Source organism: Molothrus ater, chromosome 1, assembly GCF_012460135.2.
Source record: "Molothrus ater isolate BHLD 08-10-18 breed brown headed cowbird chromosome 1, BPBGC_Mater_1.1, whole genome shotgun sequence".
Taxonomy (NCBI): Eukaryota; Metazoa; Chordata; class Aves; order Passeriformes; family Icteridae; genus Molothrus; species Molothrus ater.
Genome location: NC_050478.2, coordinates 122,750,418 through 122,777,741, shown reverse-complemented (window position 1 = coordinate 122,777,741; position 27,324 = coordinate 122,750,418). Strand labels below are relative to the sequence as shown.

The 27,324-nt window shown below is 41.4% G+C and overlaps 1 protein-coding gene and 1 long non-coding RNA gene across 4 annotated transcripts in view; one reads left to right on the top strand and one right to left on the bottom strand.

Annotated features, from left to right (window-relative positions):
* The window catches only part of ZFHX4 (zinc finger homeobox 4), a 150,112-nt gene extending 132,895 nt beyond the window's left edge, over positions 1-17,217 (bottom strand). For 2 of the 3 annotated variants that reach the window (XM_036400538.2, XM_036400555.2), the window contains exon 1: positions 16,752-17,217. The gene's annotated coding sequence lies outside the window, so the exon portion shown is untranslated. Of the gene's footprint in view, positions 1-14,175; positions 14,753-16,751 lie in introns of those variants that run through there. The other variant, XM_036400548.2, reaches the window with a different exon arrangement.
* The window catches only part of LOC118697722 (uncharacterized), a 33,899-nt gene continuing 21,336 nt past the window's right edge, over positions 14,762-27,324 (top strand). The window contains exon 1 of the long non-coding RNA XR_004981795.2: positions 14,762-14,974. This is a non-coding gene — a long non-coding RNA (uncharacterized LOC118697722). The remainder of the gene's footprint in view (positions 14,975-27,324) is intronic.

Genomic DNA, 27,324 nt, shown 5'->3' with positions numbered 1-27,324 from the left:
AATATTAATCTACAAATCAATCAGATCCTGTATTATAACACACACAATATACACTATGAAAGGTTATGTAAATTACACTCAATTTTACAAGCATGCCATTAAGGGACAGAGCCCCCATGTTTTCTCTTTTCACTCCCCAAACCCCTGTTAAATTTGGAAGTTCAAGTTAATAATCCCACTAAATATAAAGCTTAGCTATTGAATCCATATTCCTTTTTCCTCTAAACAACTTCACTGCATCAATCATTTTAGGAATTAATAAATCATATTTACTGTGTTTATTCATATGTCAATACTCCCAATCTGTAAAGCTTTCACCACTTAATCTCTTTAACTCTGACTAAAGTTAGTTTACATTAGATGTTGTTTTAAACTCACATGGAACTAAATTAAATAAAAGCAGCTAGAAAATTAATCCTAATTATCTTCATGAAAAACAGTGCTGCCTGGATCCGTCACCTGTTCTCACACACTATGAAAGAGATCATTTGCATTCACAGCTCTTAAGAAAAAATTACAGATATGTAGGTTTTTGCTTCATTAAACTTAGGTCTAATTTAACGAAAATGTAATATTAACATAAGTAAGCATACTAAAAATACTTTAATGATGTAAAAGAGAGCAGCATAATCTTCTAAAGTGTGAATTATCACAAGCTTTGTGATTTTACTGAAGTCTGGATGTGCCCTCTGTCAGCATATTTGCAAGGTAAGAATGGATGGCAAAAGTAACAAATAATGACTAGGGAGTCAGAGTGGCTCTACAGCATTCACCTAACCACTTTGTTGTCTCAAAACACACTGTGAAATAAACATTACAGTACTTTTTTGCCTGCATGCTAAAAATGCTGCAGTTATCTTTCTAAAAGTTACCACAAGGCAGGTAGTCAAACAAACAGTCCAGGTTTTGGGGAGACACCACAACTCCAGATAAGTTACAAAAGAGTCTTGATGAAAACAAAATATAAAGAATCTTGATTTTGAGCAGATTTACAAGACTGCAAGATTCTTCTAATTATGCATCTGGAAAAAAAAAAGGCTGTGGTATTGTAAATCATGTTAAACATTTAAATATTACTCTATTACTAAGTCAGCCTGGTCAGTGAAAATACAGGATGTTTTTTAAACAGTTTAGTTATTAATAAAGCACTTTTTTTCTAGAATATTATCATGGCAAATTTGTTTTGTACTGCCAAGATCAGCTGGGCATTTTGTTTTTATTATGCATAGTCTTTTGTCATTTTTTTGTTCTGCAAGTTAATTTGACTGCTGTGCATAAGTGAAGTGAGCAATTCAGTAATTAACTTTGGTGTTTTAAAATGTATGAACTTTAATTAGATTTCATTATAAACAAACAAATGTCAACCATAATTATAAGCTCCTTGTTTAACCACATATTATCCCTTTTCAAACAAACTTGATGTCAGACAAATTAAAATCAAGCAGCCAGCAATTTTGAGTTGAATTTTACATGATCTGCCAGTAACCTGATTACTTTAACTTCAATATCATTACAGGAAAAGTATTTCAAGAAAAATAATTACAAGAATTCCAACAGGAGACAAGCTTAATTGTATTGATTCAAAAGATGCATGTATATAGGAACCATGCTGAAGGAATAATGTTATCTTAAATCTACAGTTACTATTAAAATTATATTGTCTGGCATGAAAAAGGCAATTTGAGATCAGTGTCTGGAAAAGCAGAGATACAAAACTAACTGAAATAATTATCTTTACACCATTATACTTTAAGCAACAAAATATCAATGAGGAACAACTTGAAGGCATGAAGGTTTGCAGGTTTATTTACTGACTGGTGTATCTATTAGTACCAGGAACAAGTGGAGCTGTCAGGACATAATGAAGGTAAATGATTAGTTAGCACAGAGACTGAGCTCTTCTTCAATGCAATAAGAGTTAATTAAAGTTTACCACCAAACATCAACCAAAGCAGGATGTTGATCAGGTTTCAGCATTAAGTGCAAACAGACAATGGTTGGCAGCAATTAGTGCAGCTATCAAATGACATGCAATTATAATTATACATTTAAAACACCTAAAGGCTTGTGAAAGGGAGGGAAGAATCCCATCAGCTTCTTTGACTACATACAGTCAAAGTGCAGGAAACAGGTATCAGATATATCACTTCAATATTGTAAATCAATAGAATTAAACAAAAAAAAGGTTGTACAAGCACATTATCTGAAAAAGGACAATCCACTGTACATGAAATGGAAGAAATCTGCAGGCGACTCCTAACAAAGATAAGTACTAGTTAGATTAAATAAATTACTTTGCTGCTGCCACTCACACTGACACGCATAAACAGGGAAGTGTTTGGGGTTTAAAGACTGGTGGCTGCAGCTTTATTACACATTTTTATGCCAGACTCAACGTTACCTGGTATCTTTAGTCCCTGTGGTCACATTCACAGCATGAGAAGGCCCAGAAGGACTGTGGGCCCGAAGCCCATGACCACAAGAGCTGTTTTCACATGCTAGCTGCAAGCCTGCTGCGAAGGAGCCAGGCCTTACCAGAGGCAACTGCCTGGCACCTGAGCCACAGCCTAGGGCTCTGCCACACATCCCCTCCTCTCCACCCCCTCCAATCAGCATGTGTGCCAGTCCTGCCTGCTTCCAAACTTATGCCCAAGTTTTGGGAAAGAGCTAGGAAGTGAGAGATTTCCAGCCCGTACAAATGCCGTGCATCGCTCAGCAGCAACGCCGACGCGCCAGTAACGCAGAGCATGGCGAGGGCCGGCGCTGCCAGCGCCACGCGCTGCCCCCGCTCCGAGGCCTTGCGGAATGGTGGCAGCCACCAGACCGGTGAGACAACCGAGGTGACAACGATTTTCTTCTCAGTCTCCCGTTAAAACCAAAGGAAAGATGATAAACTCACAGCAGCACCTTTAATAGCAACACCAAACAAAGGGAAAAATGCTCTCAGGCCAGCGCTGACAGCCTGCTGAACGCCCTCAGCGCAGATGTGGGAAGTTAAACACCCCCAGTTCTGCAGTATCAAACACACGGGGCACACAGCAAAGCAGGTAAATAGCCATTATTTACTGGTGTAGCCCAAGAGACAATTAGCTACACAAATCTAGTATCCAGACAATTCTCAGTAACTGCTTCACACACTGGAGATGGAATAACTCGCTCCTACTCACTCCTCTTGGGCTGGCATAGTGCAGGTAGTGGAATTACCTGGTTAAACACCTACACTGTTCCACATCAGCTGAATAGGTCTGGCAAGAAGGATCCCGACCTCAAAGAAACCAAGATCTCTTCAGCATTTTTATGGACAACACAGTGGGAAAAGCACCGTGCTCTTCCTAGGTATGTAACAGGAAGCAAGACAAAGCTTTCCAGCAGACAAGTAGCAGGTTTCCAAGAAAGCTAAGCTGTGACAAATTAAAACCTGATGATGAGAGGAGCAAAAAGGTTAGACAGTAGGACTCACTGCAGAAGGATACCACTGAAACCATGAAACTCCCAAGATTTAAAAAAAAAGAATGGAACTGGCTGCCAAAATTATCCAGTTATTGTAATAAAGGTGAAAAAAACAAAACCAAAAAACTAAATTGTAAGGGATATTAAAACTTGCTTTTCAGAGGTCTAAAAAATTTGCATTTGCAGTCTTGCCAAGGCAGGCATATACAATAGGTTATCCTACATCTGCCTACTGACATATTCTTCAGAAGCATTTTGCACAGACTAGCCAAAGAGAGAAAAAGGCTGGCCACAACAAAATCCCAGTCTGGCAATCAGTATGTTTTTATATTATGAATTACCCCCTGAGTAAAGAAGTGTCTACAGCAGGGAGACTATCCTTATATTTTATTTGAAATAACATATGCAAAAAGATCATCAGCATCAGTCCGTATTTTAATGTTGCATAAATTTCGACTGTGTCAAATTCAGTAAACCTTCTGTTAAGATTGTAAACACTGTATTTTTTTTAATGCACTTTTTTTTTTTTTAATTTTATAAGGAAACCCACATACATATGCAAAATGCATTAGGACGGGTTGTGTCAGTATGTTGGCTACCAGTTGTGACTTTCACTGGAATGTGCACACGTTCACATTGCTAAAATTATTTTAATAAAATGCTTTACTGCTTTTCATAGTTCCTGGGATGAAGCCTAGAGCAGTTCTACAGATTTTTTTTTCCCTAACAAACCTCATTTTCCCAACTAATTCTGTTATGCTAGGGATTTGTGCACAGAGTTGGCTAATCCCAGTATTTCCCTAGAGCTGCATCTAAGCTATGGCCCACTCCCAGCACAAAAGTGTCTCCAAAAGCCCTTTCGCCCCCTTCAGCACTGATACACTCATTGGTCCTGACATTTTCACTTCAGCCATGACAAATGAGCTGATGGCTGTGATCAGATTGCACACGAGGACTGCTTTATCAAAGACGTATCATTAACTCTCATCACTGTCTTCCATTATGACTCTTTTGGTCAAATCTGTTGTGAAAATGCAAGCGAGTTTAAAAACATAATCTAAACATAGCAACAAACAAACTTCATTAAAAAGCAGGAAAGAAAACCAGACTCGGACGGGATCAGAAAGAGTCTAGCGTTAACTAAATGTTTCTCTGGGGATTTAAGTAACTGTACTCAACCTCTGCCCCAGTGCAAACATGGTAGTTGACCGTCTTCGAAAGGCCCCTTCCCCCATTGCAGACTGCGAGCACTACTTTGCCTTTTTTAGAGAAACAAAAATACAGCAGCAGCCATCAAATATGTCTAAAAACAAAGTCAACTTTTTTTTTTCCTTTTTAGTCTCTGAATCACTTCACATTCGGTGTGTCTGCTCTTATCAAAATATGTTTCTCAAATAAATCCCTTAAAGAATATAAAATTTTCATTTGAATCACAGCCACATAATCACACTTTTTTCTGACTCACAATAAAAACACCAACATAAAGCACTGTCTGAAACGGAAATTGCTCAGCTCCCTATGAATACCACAACCTTTCTGTCAAGTTAGAACCTAAGTTCCAGTTACACGGTTCTTGTTACATCTAGAGGGTTTACAAAGTATATATTTGTTGTAACATATTCTAGCAATTCATCTGAGAATACACATCTAGCAGAGTCAACTGTAACACAACAGATCTTGGGAAGGAAGGTCATGCTTTGAGATAAAGTGCTATTCACTTTTGGACCATGCAAGAAGCTCTTTATTCCTGTTCTTATTGGCATCAGTTCCCCCTTACCAGAGCAACAACAAAGCCAAGTGCTCGTGTGAGGTTTATGAATAAATCAGAGGTGAGCCACTTTAAGTGCTGCCCATGATTTCCTTGTTGACAGTGAGCACTTAAACAGGCTTCTATGACCAGCAACTCCTGGCAAACCTTAATGGCTCCTAATCTGTACCCTGCTTCATTTCAGGAAAGAAATGACCTACCCCAATTTTTCTCAAGTCTTCACCTTTTGGGCAACTACTGTCCTGCCTTTTTAAGAAATTCACATTTGGGGACTGTCCTGTTTCAGTGCCAAGTTTTCACATAACACACAACATAAAAATCACCATTTTCTTCCTTGAAAACAAATGACAGCTAATAAAATATTATTATGCTGTGCAGCCTAAGTAATTCCCAGACAAACCATTACACAATTCAGTGTTTGTTTAAATTGCGTAGATTTTTAAATGAACCTAAAAGATATGCAGTATATTTGCCTCCAATTATTAAAATCATGTAAAAAATATGCTGAGAGCAGATTCAACCCTTCTGTACAGCTACAGCTGAAATCAGGAATAATTATAAATCATTACCACAGAACGTGTTTTAAAAATTCAAACAGCCTCAAAATCTATTTTTAAATAATAATAACATTGAAAATCAAACTAATTTCAACAGTAAACTCTGTGCTGGGTCAAACAAATCTGGTCCAGGAACATTAGAATCCAGCTGTGGCATGACACTAGGTGCTCCAGTATGTACGTCTTTGATGCACAAAACCACTCAGAGAGCAATGCTGTTCAACATTAAAGCTGTATCCTTCATGGAGAATAGATTTCAACATGGAATGAAATTCTTCATTTTTAAGTACTCTCTCTCCCTCACAACGCCTCTTCTTCCCCCAGCCCCCCCTTTTTGACATGTCACCATCTCCAGATGGCTGAATTGACTCTGTAGTAGCTGAGTTATTGTCAGGCTCCCAGTTTCTGCTATATTTAAATACTAACATTTTTTTGCTCTGCTGTCTCCTGTTGCCTTTCCACCCACTCAGGAAAAAGCTGTGATTTCAGTGAGCGCTCCCCCCGGGCCGGGGGGCGGCTGCCTGGCAGCCTGTCCTGCCGCTGCTGGAATTGCGGCGGGTGCCTCAGCAGATGACGCTCTTCTTTGCAAGGGCCTGATCCAAACCTGGAGAAATCGATCAGGCAGCGCTGGACTTCGGAACAGGCCCTCAGTCAAAACTGGAAACTGCAAAAATGCTGCGGAAAGCACCCGTCAAGTGAGAGAGAAATCCACAGGCCAGACCAGTTAGGACTCAAAACTCCAGTGATGCCTTTCACTGGAACTGAAATGTCTGTCCCAGTGCACTGCAGACGACTCAGTGAGAAATCATATTTTTCTTCCCTACAGAAACCAGTTGCTACCGCTGGAAAAATTCCCAAAGCACATTGCTTTGTTTTAGCAGAGTGGCTCATGGTTTTGTGTGCATGGGGTGGCACTTCCCACCCCAGAGATAACTGCACTCCAATGGCAAAAAAAATATTTTTTTTCAAGCAGTTGTGAAAATTCAAAGGAACTGAGAGATTGAGGGATGACATATGCCATATAACTAAATAATTCATTTTAGAAATGTTACATTTTCTTTAATTTAAACTCTTGGTGCTGTAAACAAAATCAATAACCTTATTTCAATTAAAAAAAAATACAACAAAACAGAAAAGGACCTGAGTAAAATCCGCAGGAATAAATTCTCTTTTTAAGGAGGTACTTTTCACTCAGAACCTTATTTTCTGGAGTGGGGAAGTCATGGGAAGTGTTAGGTGGTAAACAAGGAGAATCTTGATTAAAGGTGGACAGCCATAGTTTCTCAAACAGGCAAACCACCTGCATTTGAAAACATCATGTAACACCTGGCAAATCCAAGGATATTTCTTTCCCCTCTCTTGCTATAAAAGCTCTGGTTCTCTGAATACCAAAAATCAAAGGACCATCCCGAACAGATAGATAGAAGCAATGTTTCTGCCATGAAAAAGAGATTATTCTTATCTGTTACACTACCATCTTCTGGGACAAGTGTGGAAACAACTGGGATTATTCCAGGTTTCCATCAGTGCCCCCAACACTGGAGCACTACCAGTGACAGGTGCCTTGTCATCTCAGATTAGGTGAATTTATAAGGCAGCCTCGGTGTCAAAACAGGGAGGAGCAAGCCTTCAGCAGCAGCCTCTCACAGACCCTCAGCTCCGCTGTTACCTGGTAAAAGGAAGAGAACTGACCCCCCCTCAGACTCTCTGGAAAACCTCATACTTACAAACCTTCTGGCACCTTCCTTAAAAATGAAATGGGAGCAAAAAAAGAGGAGACAAAACTTTTCGAATTTAATTTTATGGAATTATTGTCAAGTGGTAACTACAGGCAAGATTCTTTTTCCACTAATATCAAAACTGTCTGTCTTGCCAGTTTTACACCCATATTATTCCTCTAATTTCGGGCAGTAATTGTTGATTTAGTTTAGGGTGATTGGGAAGAATATCGTTCTTTTGGTTATTTGTGTCATAGGCACACATCAAGACAGGCCTTTTGTATGTATTTCTTTGTTGCAGAAATAGAATATTTGTCTATTTGAATGCAGTTTTAAATATATATCCAGTGTGCACGTCGCTTGTTCTGCAGACACTGCTGCAGCCTGTATGGTAAATGTTTGTTTTCAGAGTCACCATGGTCTTTCATGTACATACAGCCTTTAGTTTGTGAACTATTGACCTGAAGGACCATAACACCTTCTTAGGAGCTGGGATAACTGATCAGATCACTGTGAGTATTAAAAGTCTGCTATATTTATCTGTAAAGAGATGCCAGTTTATGTGTGTCTTTAAATTTTTTTCTCAAAAATAAAAAAAAGCAAATTGAACATAATTCAGACAAATTACAATCTAAATATATATATCTCCACTTTCTTTTTTTTAATTGAAAGCCAATCCTGAGTAATGTGGACATAAAACAGAGTGTCTTGATACAGGAAACTTTTATTTTGACCTTATTACTTAGTTAAACCATTCCTCAGAATATTTTTTTTAAGCTGAGAACGTAATTCCTCAACAAGTCTGCCATATTTCAGGCTGGCACAAACTTTTCTGGTTAGTTTAGAGCACAGCAAAAATTGCAATAATAATGAAAATAGTGGTATAAAACTGCTATAGAGTGACTATTAAAAAGGAAAGAGAGTGGCATGTCTTATGGACTGAACTTCCTGCTTTTATTTACGCAAAACAAGTTTATCTTTACAGGTCTGCAAAATCCTGCTATCAATACGTGTGTTTATTACCCCTTTCAAAAACAACAACTAATCTCAACAACTACCAAACAAAACCTACTGGGTTTGTTATACCTATTCGGTAAAAGCAGCTCATACATGTCTTTCTTAGTTTCTCCTATCTGTGCATCTGTTCACATAAGCATATTTTGTGTTACATCTTACTCTTTAAAATCTTGAATCTCAGAATCTTGGTGTGCTGGGATTCTGCCCATTCAGAAAGAATGCAGACATCACATAAGTTATTATTAACCCATGTGTTACCCAGTTCTACAGTGGCTGGAACTTTGCCAGAGACAACACATGGTGCTTGGTTAACAATATTTTAAAATACAAATTAATTTATTTTTTTAATTAACACATTTTTCTTATAGAAATACACTAATAAGATCTTCCCAGAATGAAAGGCATACCCCAAGCATATTCCTTTCAAAGAACTTTTAAGGAATTTCATAAAGCAAGCAGCAAAACATTCTAAAATCTCCAGAAGGTCTTTATCTTTAAAAAAAGAGATTTTTTGTGACTATTCTTCCCAAGCACTGTCTGCATTTACAGTTTTGGTTCATTTATTCGTAAGCAATCCTAATTTCTTAGAGGCATCTCCAATGTTTAAATATTATCAGATCAAGCCCAATACTGAACTAGCAAGCATTTACAAATAAATGTTCTGCAAACTGGAAAAAAATCTCCAAAACAAGTTAATATTTAGTCTGTCTACCGAGAGTTTTCCACAGTAGCTCTAAATCAGTACTTATGTTGACCTGATAAAAAAGAGAGCCTATTTAATATGCACACATACAAATAATTATTCACACTGCATTTGATTTACATACATACAAAAGAACCACTTCCCACTTTCAAAAGTGGCTCAACACTTATGGTATTTTAACTGCCCTAATTACTGTTGAGAGAACATAATTAGAAGCACTGATCACATTGTCAACAGCTAACCAGTTGCAGCCCTGGCTGGGGGCCTGATCCTGTGCTGGCTGGAGGCGGAGGGGGCCAGCACTGATTGCAGGAGGAGGCCAGGGCCCTTCTGGCCACCTGAATCTACAGGAATCCAAATGTTTTAACCAACCTGAGTATGCTGACACAGTCACACTGAACACCGCGCTCCTTACATGCATGTATCAATTGCTATTTCGGTAAGCTTTCTCTGTTTTCAAAGGCGAGCAAAGAGAGTAATTTTTTCCCCAGCAAGGCTCCTATACCACTTAAACACTTAGCACTGAGTCAGAATTCATAACTTTTTCCAAAGGAGAAACAGTTTAATAATTAAAACAGATATTGACTAAACCCTGCTTCCTTGAATGCCGAACTTTTATTAGATTATTATGTGTTGATGCATAATTTCCATTGGCAACTTTTAAAGCAGCTCCTTCCCTCCCTGCTGGCCCCTGTCCTTCCTCTTTCTTTCCTCCAAGCAAAGTGCTGGGAATCCTTGATACCCAATAGTCAATATTTGGTTTGCCTGTCATGTTCCTGCAGCTCCCCTCCATACAAACCTGTGTTTCTTATCCTTTCGCTGCAGTACTCTCGTACGTGTTACTTCTCATGATGATGTAAATTCAGGGCATCTTAGCAATTTGCTAAAATCTGAGCTTCTGCTTGTTTTCTCAAGTCTTGGACAAACATAACTTTGGGGAGAGCTGAACATAGGCATAAAGAAAGAGGAGCCTGCATTTTCATCTTCCTTTCATCTCAGTCATTCAGTCAACCATTCAGTGCCCTATTCAACAGAGCTTTTCATTATGCAAAAAAATGCTAATCCTTTTCCGATGCTTTCACACTTGTATAAACCCCCATTCCTTCGACTGAAAAGCAATTATATCAGTTTACCTTTCTGTCAAAAACAGGATTAATATTCCAATACCAGAATCTCCTTTATTTTCCTATCTTTTGCTTTAGGAAACTAGAGATTATTAGTGGCGGTATTCCTTAGAGCAAGAATACATTATTTTAAATATGATTATTTTAGCCAAAGCACGAGGGGGGAGGGGGAGGGAGAGAAAAAAACTTCAGTTGCTGCGGAAACTCTTTTCAGTGACAGAACTGACCTTCCCTTTGCAGAGGCCTGAATAGAACGAGCCTCACTCTGGTCTATTAATCAGAAACAAATTATGAAAGAATGTGGCTGGACTGGTTGACACTATCCTGTCTTGGGAGACTCAGTAACAGCCTAGTAACAATGTCCTCTTCATGGGTAATGAACAGCCATGACAAATGGGGCAGAGAAACTATTTATTTGCATATGCAAATTCTCACACAAGGGAAACATGTACAAACAAGTGTCATTGTAAGGTGGATTAGGCAAACAACGCTTTCTTTTTAGGACACTCTGCAGCCCAGAACATTAGTCAGCACAATTAAACCAGTCTCCATGGAGACTAATGAAATTTCACCATGGTATGAGTTAAATTAGATAGCTAGTTATGTGTTTTCACAATCCAACTTGAAATCCATTATTGTTTCAGAACAATACAGCAATTGTGCCTGGCTGATCTTTGCCAGCTCAACAAGCTCCTAAGTTGACAATTTGCATATGTTAATATAATTAAGCACTAATTACATGAAACTTGTACATATTCACATGCACTTTCCCTGGGCGCTTCTCAGTTTGAACCTTGGCCAAGTCTTTAACCCTTTGAATGAATTTGGAGTAGCAAAGCTCTGCCTTCTGGGTACAGCCCCAAGGCAGATGCAGAAAAGCTCTTCATTTATAAACACAAAGCTTAACCTGGCTTCTCATATTTCTATCAACAGGCTAGAAAACATTTTTGTGTGTGGTGGGGTAGGAGAAAGGCCAAGAGTTGGAGGGAGCTGGATTGGAAGTACTTTAGAGACCCAGCTCTGGTGACCTTTTTGCATATGAAAACACAAATATTTACCCACCTAACAGGTCACAAACACATGTATTGCCATTGTCACAGGTCTTCAAGACTCGAATTGTCAAAAACTAGACTAGGTTTTATGTCAGTGCTCTCAGATCCGCAGAAATGGGAACGAGAAAAGGAAAAAAGAGCAAGCAGTAACTAATGAGCTTTACATAAATATATGCAGAGGCAATTAAGCAGTGTTAATTACTATGACAGCAGTTAATTGAATATAATTAGATATTTTAAGCTACTGACTAAGGCATAGTTAAGATTAATTTTATTGAGATTAATTGTAAATAAGAATAGATTAACTGTGTTTTGACAGGCATAAAAAGTAGATCTGCAAATTAACTAGGAGAGCAGAAACTAGCACAAAAATCATATATTATCTTAATGTCACACCTCAGAATCATCTGCTCAATAAACATGACTTTTCAAACCCAAACAGACAGGAATCTTGAAGAAAAACAAACAGCTTGCAGAGATTAAAGAGCCTTTTGTCCTTTTTCATGTGCATTTCTTTTAGCAGACTAAATTAAGCGAGTCTGGTGTACGTTTTTAGGAAGGAACATTTCACACTGAATGGAAAAAATGTTCTATCACATATGAAATTCATGCAGCTGTGCGGAACCTAGTCCAGATGGTCTAAGACTATAAAACAACACTAAATGATAGACAGTAGGGCCTTCCCAAGATTATGTGATAAAGTCACAACCTCATATTTTGACTTAAATTTTCTGTCATGTATTGTTTCCTTCCAGATCAGATAGCTCCATTTTAATTTTTAACTAATCCTGAATATTCAACGGAAACTCTCAATAAACATTACTGATATGCACATGAGCATAAATCATAAAATATCTGCAAAATGCCCCTTAGCTTCATAAAAACAATGCTGAATTCGAAGCCTCCTGTTTCTCCTACAATACTAAACTGCTCACACCACTTAGCTTAAAGAGGTAAAACTGCCTGGGTTTAAATAGGCTTCAAAAACACACCAAAACACATTCTACCAGCAGATTAATTCATGCATGCTGCTTAAGAAAATTAACAACAAGGCTGAAGAATGCTGAACAAATCACTAATAAGAAAGGAGCTTCAATTGATTTTGAAATAAATCAATAGGTGATTAACACAATATTTTTAAAGCAGTAGAATGTATATATATTATATAAGCATATATATTATATTTTCAATACCTTTTTAGCTCTTAATCGAACAAGGGCTTTACAACAGTGAGCATGTCCCTATATTGACTATCAACTTCTTTGGAATGCCTTTAGTCTTTTACAACGAAAATCCAAAAAATGGTCTGTGAAACAAGGCTACGACAAGCCATTCTGCAGTGAAAGATTTTAAATCATCCAGCCTCTTCTAATAGACTTGAGACTTATTGAGGTAGAAACCATAAAAAATGAAGAAGGGAAATTTAATCCCTGAAATATTGATTTGCACATTAATATCATATAGGCAGAGGGCAATTTGGCTTCATGGAAATGACACATTGTCGACCCTTGGTGAAGTCAGAGCCAATCTAACTGCTGAACATGTCTGAATCTCAAGAGTTATTAAGGGCTTCCCTTCTTGCCTTTATGACTTTTCTTCAGCCTACCAATGCAATCTTAAATGTATTATCTTTAAGAAATAATTGTAAAACCTCAGGGGTTTTCCAGTTAATGGAAGGGAGGCTAAACCACATCAGATTCTGAAATGCAACATTAAACCCTTGCAATCAACAAAACCACCTCAATTCTCATCCATCCAGTGCAGGATCTAATATTGTTATTAGAGATAATCAAATTTCATTGTGTAAATTTAGGCTCATGGTCAGAATGGAAGCAGTAAATTCTGCAATATTAAACAGTGATTTTTCTCAGCCTCCCTTATATGTTCTTTGATGGTGCACTATCTTCACAAATAAACCTAAACTATTCAAAAATCAAGATACACATCTGTCACCCTGTTTTGAAAGATGCACACAATGTCGTTTGCCATCTCCACAGCCTTCCTTTAGTTTTAACTTGATCTAGCGGATAAGTTCCATTTTAGAGAATAACAAAGCAGTACCACTGCATAAACCAAACAGCAGGTACTATTACTGTGACTTACACAGATGGTTTACCTGACCTTTCTTTGTTCCTTGGGTAGGTTTCACTTTTGCAGATTTACGACTTTTCCTTCTATATTTCATTGACCCTCTATGTTCATTATCATAAAAATGAAAACTATTGAATACATGTTTATGTTGGCAAAGTCCAAAAAGCCCACGACTAAAGGATAAAGAAATGCTACAATGCACTGTGTGGATCTCTAGATCGTACACTATAAATATTCAAGCACAGATAACACGAATAACTGAATAATCCTGGTGAGCCTCAGCTCTGGAGCCAGGTGCAAGAGGTTAAAACAGCTGGCTAGCCATCTTTTATTTTGTGTGCCTTCCTACCGGCTGAAACTGCAAACCCTGAAAACTAGCAGATATTCCCTCAAGGTTGATAGTCTGATTTTTTTCATTTCAACCAGTTTAGTAGGATCCCCCGGTAGAGAAAAGACAGAAACTCCTTAAATACAGGCAGTTGAATAGGAAGTGGAGCAATGATGATTAAGGCTCTTCCCCCCCACACACCCCCAACCTTCAACCCCCCGTTTATTTCCATGATCTTCTTTGTGCACCTTCCCATCCAAACGTTTGTATTCCTTATTTCAAAGAAAAGCACTCCGGATCGTTCTGTCAGTTTTGCCAGTAAATATAAAGTAAAACAAGTGTTGATGGCACTGAGAGTGTTACATACCCAGGCTGTGTTTTTGCATTGCTCTCAATGGAAGCGATCGATGCCCATGTCACAGTCGCGTCCCAATCGCAGCCAAGTCTCTGCCTCAATCTAACCAACAACAGGCAGGGCTGCAAAGGCTTCTCACTACCTCTTCCATCCATCCACCACCAAACTAAAAATATAATGCTACATATGATCTTTTTAAACACTCCATCACCGCTCCTAAGGATCGAGCCACTGCAAATCCAGGGGAAACACGATTGAAAAAAAAAAATACACCATCAAAAAAAAAACACCCTCACAGCAGCCACCCCAAAAGCACCCGAGCCCTCTCTTTCCACTCTCACTCTCCTCCTGCACACTACATAATCCTTGATAAAACCAAAGCAAGGCTAATAAAAAGAAAATTATTAAAAAAAAAAAAAAGAGGAGGACGGAATGGAGCCGAGGAAATGCAACTGTCAGAAAACGGGATGGTCAGACTTCCTGAGTGAACCTGCCTGTGTCTGGCTTAATGTAAATCTCCACCATCTTCAGCCTGGCAAGTTGTCTTTTGGTTGGGCTTTTTTTTTTTTTTTTTTTTTTTTTTTTTTTTTTTTTTTTTTGGTGGGGAGGGGGGTGTTATGTTTGCGATCTCTGCCTTGGTACCTAAGGAGGAAGAGGAGGAGGAGGAGGGTGTGTTACTGAATGGTGGCTAAAGCCTCCTCGGGACGGCGCTGAGGTGAAACAGGCTGAACCCGACTGATGTGGCTCCTCTCTCGGTTGGACCCAGTGCCCTAAGCAGCCGATGAGAGACCCCCGGCCGCTCGGCTCGCAGGTAACAAAAGAAATACCAACCCGTGTGTTTTCTGCTGCCGCTGCTGGGGAGGCTGTGGGGGTGGGGGGGGAAGAAGATGCAGCAGGGGAGGAGTGGAGGGGAACCGCTGTAAGTTGGCATCGGATGGGGGGAAAGTTTATTAGCAATTTTGTAGGAAATTTCAAGTCAGGAAAGACGGGGAAGCAGGGACGCGTCTGCCATTAGCCGCCGTGATGGGAAGGGATGCACTTGATTCTGGCACGAGCAGTTAGAGCAGGAACCAAACTGCGGCTCGCTGTTTATGAGCTTTTTTTTTTTTTCTCTTTTTCTTTTTTTTTTTTTTTTTGACTGTTGGCTGTCTTTTTTTTTTTTTTCATACACCTTAGCCCCCTGTTCAAAAAAAAAAAAAAAAATAAGGGCGCCTGTCCCGCAAAACAACCACCACTCCCTTTCAAAAAAATGTCAGAAAGGCTTCGCTGAAAGCAGTCCCCGACCCTGCCCGCGAGAGCCTTTCCTACCGAGCGGCTCGGCGCGGCACGGAGCGGCACGGCACGGCACGGCACGGCGGAGATGCCGCGGGCTCCGCCGGCGCCCGGCCGGCAGCCGCCCGCAGGCAGCGGCAGCCGCGCATCCCCACATCCCCGCCAGCGGGGCCGCTCCGCGCCGAGCAGAGCCGAGCCCAGCCCAGCCCAGCCCAGCCCAGCCGAACCGAGCCGAGCCGGGCCGGGCCGGGCCGGGCCGCCTCCCCGCGCCGCGCGGCGAAACTGACAGAGCCGCAGAGCGCGCTCCTAACGGGCTCCTCTTCCAAGGCTGCCAGAGCCGGCAGCCAGCAGCGCGATCGCCCTGAGCGCACACACACATACACACACACACACACACACACACACACAGACACACGCCCGCACGGCCACCCTGCCTCTGCTCCTGAGAAACCTACCTGCAAAAGAAAGGGGGGCAGAAGGAGGGGGGGGAGGGGGAGAGGGGAAAAAGCACCCCACAACCTTCTCCTGTACACACGCACGCAGTCAGGGTCCCCATTGCCCTGCTGGCATCCCCCCCTCGCCCGAAAGCGAAAGTTTGAGAGGCCGAGGGGGGTGGAGATGAGGAGGAGAGGCAAGGAGGGTGGGAGAGCAGAATGTGCCTTCAAAAGGCACCTCAAAGTTTTGGGGGGATCGAGCTGCGAAAGAAGAGTGCGAGCTCTAAAGGGGCTGGCGAGGGATGACTTCTGACAGCCGTAACGTCGTTCCTAATCTGACAGTATTCCCCCCCTCCCCGAGCTCCCTAGAAAAAAAGAGCGAAATAAAAAGTGGGGGGCATCCCCCGAACCTCTTCTGCAAAGCGAACAGGGTCCTCCACTTAATCTGAAAGTTACAGTCCGAAAGAGGAAAAAAAAAAAAAAAGAAAAGAAAAGGAACCCACAGCCCCAAACCAAAACAAAAAAAAATACACAAACAAAACGTAACCCCCGGAATAAAAGAGAAAGGCAGTAAGAGAAAGAAAGAAGGGAGAGAGAAAAAGCAGCCCCTCCTTCCGAAATGAGAGCAAATACTGTACCTAAAAGTGGGGAAACAGGCAGAAAAAGGGGGGAGAGAGAGAGGGGAGAGGTACATGGGATCTGGGGATGTGAGTGTGTGTGTGTGTATGTGAGAGAGAGAGAAAGAGGCACAGAGAGAGGGGGAGAGAGAGAGAGAGCGAGAGCGAAATATCAAAGATTGTGCAAGATCAGCCTGGAAAGATAATCGATACTCGACCTAAATTTAACACAAACTACTCAATAAAAGTTAAAGAAAAAACTTACTTTCCATTTCCCCTCGCAGTTCCTACTGGATCTTCGCCTCTCTTTTTTGTTTTGCTTTATTTACTTAACAGCTGATCACATCCAAGTAAACGAGAGAAGGTTCATTAAAAAAATAATAAAAAAAAAATAATCCTCCAACTTTATTGGGTGAAAATAAAAATGATTGAGCAAGAAGTGGGGGGCATGGAGCGGTCCTTTGGGGTCCGGGAGTTGTTAAAGCATGTGCCGACCGCGGTCTCGCTGTTTGGTTGTGAAGGGGTTGGGAAAAGGAGGAAAGGAAATGAAAATCCGATATGTCTTTATTCTGCTAATTATTATCGTTTTAGCCCTGTTTAAAAAAATGGCTGATTAAGTTGAGTGCGCATGTCTTTGTGTGTCTATTCCCGATATGCACTCTGGGAATGAGAGAGAGAGAGAGAGAGAGAGAGAGAGGGAGAGAGAGGGGAGAGAGAGAGAGAGAGGAGAGAGAGTAAAGAGAGCGAGGGAGAGGGAGAGCGAGGGAGAGGGAGAGGAGAGGGAAGAGGAGAGGGAGAGGTGTAATTAGTGAGGTGATCAACATTCTCCGGGCTGCAAATGACGCGCAGCCCCGGAGCCAGAGGAGCCGGAGCTGCCGCGGCTGCCGGGGGCTCGCCGGGGCTGCGGGAGCCACAGAGCCAGCCCAGAGAAGAAGGGGCAGCAGAAGGGAGCTCATGGATACAAACACAAGTCTGCAAACTTCATTAGTAACACAGACACACACGCACAGGCACACAAAGTAGATGGCTAGGGAAAATTAAAAAAAAAAAAAAAAAAGAAAGAAAGAAAAAAAAAAAAAAAGAGGGTGGCAGACTTGCTCTTTTAACTGTTTGGAAACTTAAAAAGAAACGGGTCCAAATTAATTATTTCATCAGGGAGATATTTCTGTCTGTCTATCTCTTACATTTTCTCTATTTTAATGGGGATTTAATGAAAAAAAATTGCATCCCGTTTTTTCAATGGGCTAATGAATGTATGACACATCTGCAAAAGGAAAGGTAATATATCTAGGATAGGGAACAACAACCCATACAGAGATAAAGACGGGTTTATTTACACATGTGCACACAAATGCACACATGTGCACACTCACATCCCACATCGTATTTACACATATGCACATACACTCAACACACACAGAGTCACACAAAACACAGCACACTTTATTTGTTGACCACCATGTAATTGCTTGGAGATACCAACAAAGTAAAAAGCAAAGCCTTACAGAATATACAATATCAACTGTAAACAGTCTTATCAAAATGAAGTAAATATCAGCCCAAGGAAAGGGTCTCTTTGCATACAATCCAGGTTTCATGCATATACATGCATCATCTTCCAGTTTCCCTGCAAGTATTGATATTTTATTAATATTTTATCTGCTATATTTTACCAGACATATTTCATTCTTGAGGGGAGGGGGGCACACTATTATGATGAAAAGTAGGGTAAAATGTACAGATGTCATTATAAATCGGAATCTTCTACAAATATTTTCCTGTGTGGGATTTAAGAAGATTGCTTCTCATTTGAAAATCTAATTATCTTAACCTAATACTGCAGATGTGAATATGACTGACACTTTCATTAAAAGATAATTAACTAAAACTAGGAATAGACATACTTTAAAATACCCCCTACCGAAGATAAAAACATGACTATTCAAAGAGCATCCGAATACACCGCAGGAACACGTGCAGATTTTTGATAATGCTATTCCAGAAATGGGTATACCAGAAATGGTCACTAAGTCACAGGAACAGGCAGGAGATATTTACAGTACCAAGGACCCCGCGCAGGTGAACCGTAACCTTAGAGCTGACATGCCTTTGAAGTTCGTGATTCCTGCGATACACATCAAAACCTTGTCTTAGGCCTTAAACACTAAAAGCCAGCAGGAAGGTTTTATCACAACCTTCCATTAAAAGCACACATGCACAACAACAACAAACCAGCAAAAACTAGGATGGCAGAAATACACACCTCTCTGGGCCCTAAACCTCCTGCTCCAGGAGAACATTTTGCAAGTACTGGAACTAACGCTAATAGGAAAATCCCCACCTGATGATGAATTAAGGCTGCCCTTAAGGAAGCACAGGCCAGTGTCAGGGAACCGAGTGTCTAAAAGCAGATGTTTAAGGTCAGAGTGAAGGTCCTGATAGTTTTGAAGGAAGGAGAAAAAAAAAAAAAAGAAAAAAAAAAGAGGTTTTTGGAAAGGGGAAGGAAAAAAAAGGATTAAAAAATAAAGAAAAGGGAAAGAAAACCCCAAAACAAACCGCCAGCATGGAAGTACAGCCATTCAAAAAATCGGAATCTGCAAATAAAGCAGGGAGGACCCCTACCTCAATCCAGGGAAACCTTACTTTAAACTTCAGGAAAATCTTCAAGATTGGAACTTAAGGGAAAAGTCAGGGGCATTGGAGGGTTAGTGAGAGCAACTTTATTGCTTTTCCAAGCCTCACCTATGCATTGCACCAGCTCATCAACGAAAAAAGGTGTGAGCATATGTATGTAGATTTCCACAGGCACTGCGCCCTGTCAATGAACGTAATAAGGAAACTAGCGATATTCTGCATTGTTGTTTACACGGGTGGAAAAAAGTGCAAACAAAGACTGAAAATGAAATCTCTGAAACCTGTTTACAGTTATCAGATTGAGGGTGTATGATGGAAAGAAGGCTTTTAGGTTTAAATGGTAGACGAAACGGAACTCTGAGATAGAAGGATGCATTGTCCATTCAAGTGCATGCCTGAAGGATGGCAACACATTTCCTAAGACTGAAGACAATTAAATACAATTGTGATGAAGAAACACCTGAGAACAATACATCTATTTCAAATTCAAGTGAAGTAACACGTATACTTAATGTCACGGAAGAATAAGGAAACGAAGATAATTTAGTTTTAAAGTCGTCGCCCCCCCCCCCCCGCACTTCCCCCCACCTCTTTTATTCCTAGTGCTTTTTTCCTGGTGAAACATCAATATCATTAATGTCATTAATGTCAAAACACCAAACGTCAGAACAGTCAAGTCATTCTTTTTTGGCTGTAGATTTTCCCCCCTTTCTCTCGTCTTGGAGGGGGATATAGGTTTATGGTGTTCTTGAGTTACAGCTAAGGAACAAAGGAGGGGGGAATAAGGCAGGAATTGCGACAGGAGAGTCCACATTTTTCAGGGTTTCTGCTGCCACTGTTTACTGTCCATCCTAACATTTTAAACCTCTCTGGTTTTCTGTCTCTCCCGCTTTCTCTCTCCCTAAAAATAGTACCTATCGAGGAGGGGGGGGGCGGGGGGAGGGAAAAAAAAAGGCACTACGGGATGTTAACAGTTTAGAAGGAACCCGGGGATCGCCACGTAGATAGGAAAAATCGAAGAAGGTTAATTCCGGGAGGCAGCAGCAGCAGGTTTGTGGGATGTGATAAGAGCGGAGCGCAGCGCGGGCTGGGGGCGGCGGGCGAGGGGGATGCGGGCGGCCGCGGAGCGGTGCGGGGCTCCCGGCGGGCGCGGGCGGCTCCCGGCGGCGCGGCCCGGCCCGGCCCGGCCCGGCCCGGCCCGGCTCCCACTCCCCTCTCTCCTCCCTCTCTCGCTCAGCTGATCGCCCCCGAAGAGTCTCGCCTAACCTCTCAGCTCCTCTCCTCTGGTCTCGGTGGACCCCCCGCCCACCTCCTCCGAACTTCTCCTGCAGGCACCGTTACATATTTTGGGTTTTTTGAGCCTCCTGTTGAAACCACAAAAAGCTCTTGATAGTGATGTTACATTTCAAAGAAAGGGAAGGGGGAAAAAAAAAACCTCAAAAACCCCTCAGCCTTTTCTGTCCTTTACCATCTCCAGCCTTGGCCCTAAGGAAAACTTCTTGGCCTGGGCGAGACGGAGCTGATGGGGGCCAGAGCCCGACACTGACCATTCTTTAATAGACAAAGAAATCGTAGCCCAAACCGGGCTCTGTTACATCACGTCTCCCCGTCAAGCTCATTTCACTCCCTAAATCTGCTCTGCGGACACACAGGGGCACAAGGATCTGCATAATTACAGACATAGCCGCTCCCCTCTTTAATAAACCGACATAATTCCCTAATAAGCGTTCCCTTCCCCCACCTTCTCCTCTCCCCAGACCCCAACCCAAGGGAAAGGGGATCCATGTCTTTTTACTGCGTTCCCTAAGTCTATAGATGAGCTCAGTTTGAAACGAGGTATTACAAGATTTCAGTGTTACAGACCCTTTATCTGAGCTACAGACACTTTCAGATCCCCAGCCCCCACCTCCTCTCCTTTTTGTTGTCTCTTCTCCTCCCGGGGGCTATTTGACAAAGGCAGTGTGTTAACTAACATTTTTGTTTAACTCAGCAACTTCTTTTCAAAACATACTTAAACCTGATAGCAATCTCTTGTACTTTTTTCTTTCTTTTCTTTTCTTTCTTCTTTTTTTTTTTTCCCGAGATGAAATTGACTCTGAACCCAAAGCGTTTGGCTATTATTAATAATTTCTTTCTTTGCAGGTATCATATATACAAATCTTTTGTTAATTTACAACGCTCTTCCCCGCCACCCCCCCCCCCCCCCCGCCCCCCGCAAAACATTCCACTACACACTTAAAACGGGAGGGGGGAAATGGGGGGGGGGGGACGCGAGGAGAAGAGGGAGGAGGGAAAGAAAACAAAAATCCCCACTCTGATTCCTGGAAAGTTTTGTTCGAAAAAGAAATAAAACAACAATAACATACTGCATTTCAATTCTGCCTTCACTGCCCTAGATTTGGCATTCACCTACTGAAAGTGCGTCTAACGAGCAGTGACCTTAGAGAAAAATCACAGCCGAATAGTATAGACATCTCGCTGAGATTTTGAGCTAAATAGTGCCGATCCCGATTGGCTTTTTCTTCTTGTTGTTATTTTGGCTGGAGCCGTACAAAAACGCGCACCCGGACATTACTATAAATAAAAGCGTTCCAGGTCTAAGTCTGCTGCCGGCGTTTCCTCCGGAGCCTTAACAGCCCTTTTTCAGCTCCTTTCTTGGGCAGATCGCGGGGATTAAATGCCCTGAACCTGAGCTCCTGGCCTTGGATGGGAAGGGAAAGAAAAAGGGAGAGGGAGAGAGAGAAAGGAGAGGGTGAAGGAGCCAGGCGCCCTCTGGGCTTTCAGAGGTCAGCGCTTTGACAGTGCTCTGACCTCCCTCCCCTCCCGGCAACCACCCCAGTGTTTATAAACAAAAACAGTCAGGACTAGCCCCAAACAATAGCAATTCACCAACTTCACAGGCACTTCACCAGCTCTTATGCAAATAAAGGAAAACGACCGCTTACCACCGCTCCCCCCCATCCCCTCCAGAAAGCCCAAGAGCATATTTCCAGCAGTGATATATCCAAGGGAAAAATTTTACATTCTATCCTGGAAAAGGACAAAAAGGGACTTCAGAAATAAAACGGTTCTGGTAGAAAGACAGACAAAAAGGAGAAAAAGCCAATAAAACTACCGATCTTACTGCAGAAAGAGGAAAGTTATGAAATATTTATACCTAAATCCAGCAATCCACACTGCCAATAAAACAGGAATCTTTGTTGTGTAGACAATATGCTAAACTACCTCTGCGACAAACAGCGATTATAAAGCAACCAGAAAAAGTTATTTTCGCCCAAGGAGCCAAGTTTTCAAAGAAAACGTGTGGATTTTACAGCTAAATAAAAGCCACCACCTCTGTGTTATCCGTAAAAACTACACATAAATTAAAAGCACCGTTAAAAGAAAAAAAAAACAAAAAACCTTCCAGCAAGCAAGCAGCACATCTGATCTGACTTAAAAAAAAAAAGTGTATAATTAAAACCATCTTTAATTACAAAAAGCAGCAAGCGAAAACTAAATGAATCAATGATTTCTCCCCAAAATATTGTCCGCCAAGGTATAGAAATGACAGTTCTATAGTCCTGCATTAAAGCATAACTGAAACCCCACAATTCAAGAATTGATTACACGAGAAGAAAAAAAAGTAAAAGAAAAAGAAAGGTCTTAATGATTTTCAAAGTTTTGTTTAAAAAATGATGAAGATCAGAAAAGGTAGGAGGAAAAGTTAAAGGAAATATACCTCAAGAGAAAAAAGACCATCTCCTTTTCTTCTTTGTCTATCAGTCTCCAGTTAAAGCATATGGAAAATGTTTTCAAAATGCCTAGATTTGGCACATTGTCATTGCAAAGAGAGGAGCGCAGTGATGCTGTTATAGAAAATGGGAAATAAATTCAGGATTGGGTGCTGCCTCCTTCAATGCGGATTTATCTAAGTTTAATTTAATATTCCGCAATCACTGTATGATCGCATATAATTCACCAAGATTTTTAAGGGCTTTGCCTAAATATGTTGACCACAGGCACAAAGTAATTTCATCAGATTATTTCCTTCTTTTATTTGTGTTTATTTTTCTCATTAGAAACACTTTACATTGCAATTGTAAATAGTAGAAATGATGGAATATTAGGTTTGGGGTGAACAAACGCTCAGAGAAGGCATTAGCTTTATTAAAATCATTCAGAACGTAAAATCAAAAAGCACAAAATGGTTGTTTGTAAAACGCTAAACCTTTAATCGATTTATTGGCATTCCAATCGATTAGATAAACGGAAATCTATAGTAAACATAAAAGCATTTAAAATATTTTTCTCTCATTTATAAACAAAACTTTTCTTTTCAGTAGAAAAAAATTATTATCAAACGACTAACAGGAAATTCTTCAGATATCAAATTACGATAATAAAATTATTTCCACATGGAAAGGGATAATGACAATGATGATAGTAATTATAATAATGAATAATTCAACAGCCCTTTGACATATATGGAAGAGCCTGGTTCAAAAACAGCTTTTGAAGGGGGCTACTTTTAGGGGATTTTTAAATAAAATTGAAATTTGAGGCTGAAATGCTTAGATTAAGTGGCAGTTTAGGTTCATGTGGTAAAATTGCGTTAATTTTTTTCCTGCAGTTTTTAAGGCAGAACTGTTCTTTTTGTCATCACCCCTTAAATTAAGTTACCTCTTAATAGTGCTAAATAAGTATGTAAATATATAAGCTAACCCTGAATTTATGGGGAGAAAATTTTGTCTCCACACCAGGGCGATGGGAATGGGGACCTTTTACCTTGCAATTTAAACAATTTGCCTAGCTGGCAGAGTACCTTCCAGATTACAGAAAAATTGTGCAAGAAATAATGTATTTGACCACTTAAGTGAAAGAACACAATTTATTTAGGGGTGGAGGGTGGGGAACTGCAAGCCGGAGAAATGCAGCAATCAGCTTGTGGCATTCTGGCTGCGCGAAGAGGAAGTGTTGCTGTAACGGGTATTATGTTTATTTGATAAAGAAAATCAATGAAAGTGGCTGTAAAGTAGTTAGTGAGGCGTGTGTTTGGGACTCGGGTTGAATAGTGACTCCAGCGGTCTGGTCGATGAGCTCTAAGAGCTCTGGAAATCTAACCTAACCCTCCGAGTGAGCTCTCTCTCACTCACTGCTGCACCTTCCCCAGGCTGGGAGACTTCAGCCCTTGTCTCCTCCCTCCGTCTCCTTCCCTCTCTCCCCACATCCCTCCCTCTGTCCCTCCTTCCCTCTCTCCTAGTTTTCCGCTCCTGCTTTCCTTCTTCCCATCCGCTCCAACTGTTCCCTCTCCCAGGTATATTTGTTCCCCTCAATCTCTCCCATTCTCTTTCTCTCTCACATTCATTCTCTCGCCCCATCTCTGCCGTAGCTGTTTCCTCCCGGTCCAGCTGTTTCTCTAAGTTTCCCTGTACTTTTGAAACCTTTCCCCTTCTTTAATTCTCTTCGTCTCCTCCCGGGTATAAGTAAGTATTCCTAAGTCTCCCTCCAGCCTTTTTCCTATCTGTCTTCACCAGCCAAATTTATCTCTTATTTTGGATTGGTTCCTCCGGACATGTGCTATATTAGTAATTATCCGTACTCATTTCCCTTTCACACACCCATGCTGAAGGGATGAGCACACCACACTCTTTCCACAGCTGAAATATTTTAGACATTGGCTAATCTTCAGTGGTGCTTTACATAAGACCTTCTGCAGCTATTACCCCCTTTTCTCCCGCTATTCTTCATTCCCTCCAATTTACAACAGAAATGTTTCTTCTCCTTCTTTTCATTTCCTACTTTACAATTTCCTTTGGGGTTTCTAAATAGTAGTATGTCCTTTGCATTTCCCTACCCCCATCTCCTTCACTGTCTCACTTCAGCTATTTTGTTTACCCGGTTGCTTAGAAGAATATTTCTTTCCTTAACAAGTTTATCTCCCTGTCTTTCAGTCTCAGCCTATTAAAAAAAAAAAAAAAAAGGGGGGGGGGGGGTGGGGAGAGAGAGAGACCGAGAGAGTGGAAAAAAAAGTTCAGCTCTTTTCAGCGAACTAACTTGGTTTCAAACTTCTGGTTTGGATTATGTGTCATTATCTATTTTCCCTTATCGTATCCCCCGTTGCCCTCCCTCCCCACCCCTCCGTCGCTAATAACATCTTTAGTGTGGTCAATGTTAAATATGGCAGGTCTCTGAAAAATGCCTCCTCTCGAGCTCTCTGCTGGAATTCATTACCCGCCCCACTCTCCCCATCGCCCCGTGTCCGCGGGGCCCGGCGCGCCCGGTGCGTGGAGCCCGGTGCGTGGAGCGGCCGCGGGGATGCGGAGCGGCCGCTTCGCTCCGCCGCCGGGCAGCGCCCCCGAGCCGCGCTCGCTGCGGCGGCGGCCGCGCGGGACCGGCCGGCCACGGGCGCTGCGCTCCGCCGGGCCCCGCGCCCGCCGCGGGAGCAGCGACGCCTCCGGCGGGGGCGGCCCGGGCGGGGCGGGGGCGGGGGCGCGGCCCCGGGGCCGGCAGGTGCGCGGATCCCGCTCCGTGCCCCGCGCCGGGTGCGCCCCGCTGGCCGCGGCAGCATCCCCTCCGCGGGAGGTGCCCGGCTTTCCCAGCCAGTCTACCTGCCCTTGTTTGTCTGGGGCAGGAGGTGGGGTTTGGAGTCTGGCTCTTCTTGCTATATTCTTTTTTTCTTTTTCTTTCTTTCTTTTTTTTTTTTTTTATCCCTTTTCCCTTGCTGTGTCCTGATTGTCTGGAGTGGGATCTAGATGAGGGATCCCCCCTGGCGAAGTCACTCATGTGCTGCTGGCTGTGACACATGCTACGTGTGTCGCCTTTGTATGGTCCTGGTTGGGCCACATGCACTTAGCCTGCAGTTTAAGGATTTGCTTTCGTGTGTGTAGTGAGTGCTGGAATAAAACAGGATTTCAAAGGGTGCCACTAGAGTTGACATTTCAAGCCCGCTCTGGGTTTTATATAAACCTTAACCAGAGGAAACGATTGTTCCAGGTTAAATGGCCCTAAACTTTCCTTTGTTTCATTAATTGGGATCTTCTGTTTAGTTCTTGTGACAATTCTTTTAAAGAAGCCAGAGGAATAAATCTAATTTATTAATTTCTTCCATACTGACTGAAAGGTTTTCTCTGTTTTACACATGGCTGGAGTTATGTTTAGACTTCTTGTCTTTAGGTTACACACATGAAGTGAACAGAGGGGGCTTGATCCTGCCAGTCCCCTCTTGAGTGAGTAAAACGTAGGTCTGTCTCGTTGTTAGAAACTCTCACTACCATCAGGGCCTCTGTTTGGTGTGATATCTGATAAAATGATTTTACCTATTCCAGGCCTCCATAAGGCTACCCAAAACAAATGTTGTCATATACTTCTGATTTTCCAAAAGTATGCTATATGATTTTTAGCTAAGCCTCTAGTAACTTTAACTTCCTTCTTTACTTAAATGTGCTTGAGGGAGGAATGATAGCTTTTACATTAAATGTTTCATAGTACTGACAGAGGCACAAATGGAAATTAATATTTTTTACAGTTTCAGAGAAAGTACAATGCACAAACAAGGCAAACAATATAATCCAGAAGTCTTTTTAATTAAAACCCAATGTAGGAGTGTACATTTTACAAATATTTGGACTCTTAAATTCTGTCAATATCTCCATCACCTCTGAAATTATTGCTCACCTATATCCACAGTGACCCCAAATTGTCAGAGAGAAAGCCTGCCAGTTGTAAATCCACACGGGGCTACAACAGGATTGCAATTTATTATAAAGCAGAAATGTTACTGAAGGCAAAATTGGTGCCTATTCCCAAGTCCACACCTGAAAGGAACACATTTTCCAGAAATAAAGATGTTACAGAGGATTGTTTAATAATTTTTTTCATGAGATAGCATCATCATATTAGGTAGACTATATTTTTTCTGGATTTTAACCAACTGTGAATGTTTTTTAAAAAATTGTTTAAAAATAACAGGGACAACTGAAATTCAATACCACCTTGAAAAGATTAAAATATTTACTTAGGCTGCTGACTTTGTGCATGACAGTACATTATAGAATAGTCAGAATAGAGAGATAATTTTTCCTTCTTTCCCCAAAAGGATCTAGCTTGGTATAATATTCTCGCTTCCTGCTGGAATGATGTTAATGAGTGCAAAAAATATTCTTGATGTAATGTAAAAGAAGAATTGAAGGACTGTTATAAAACTAAATTTAAAAGTATGTTTT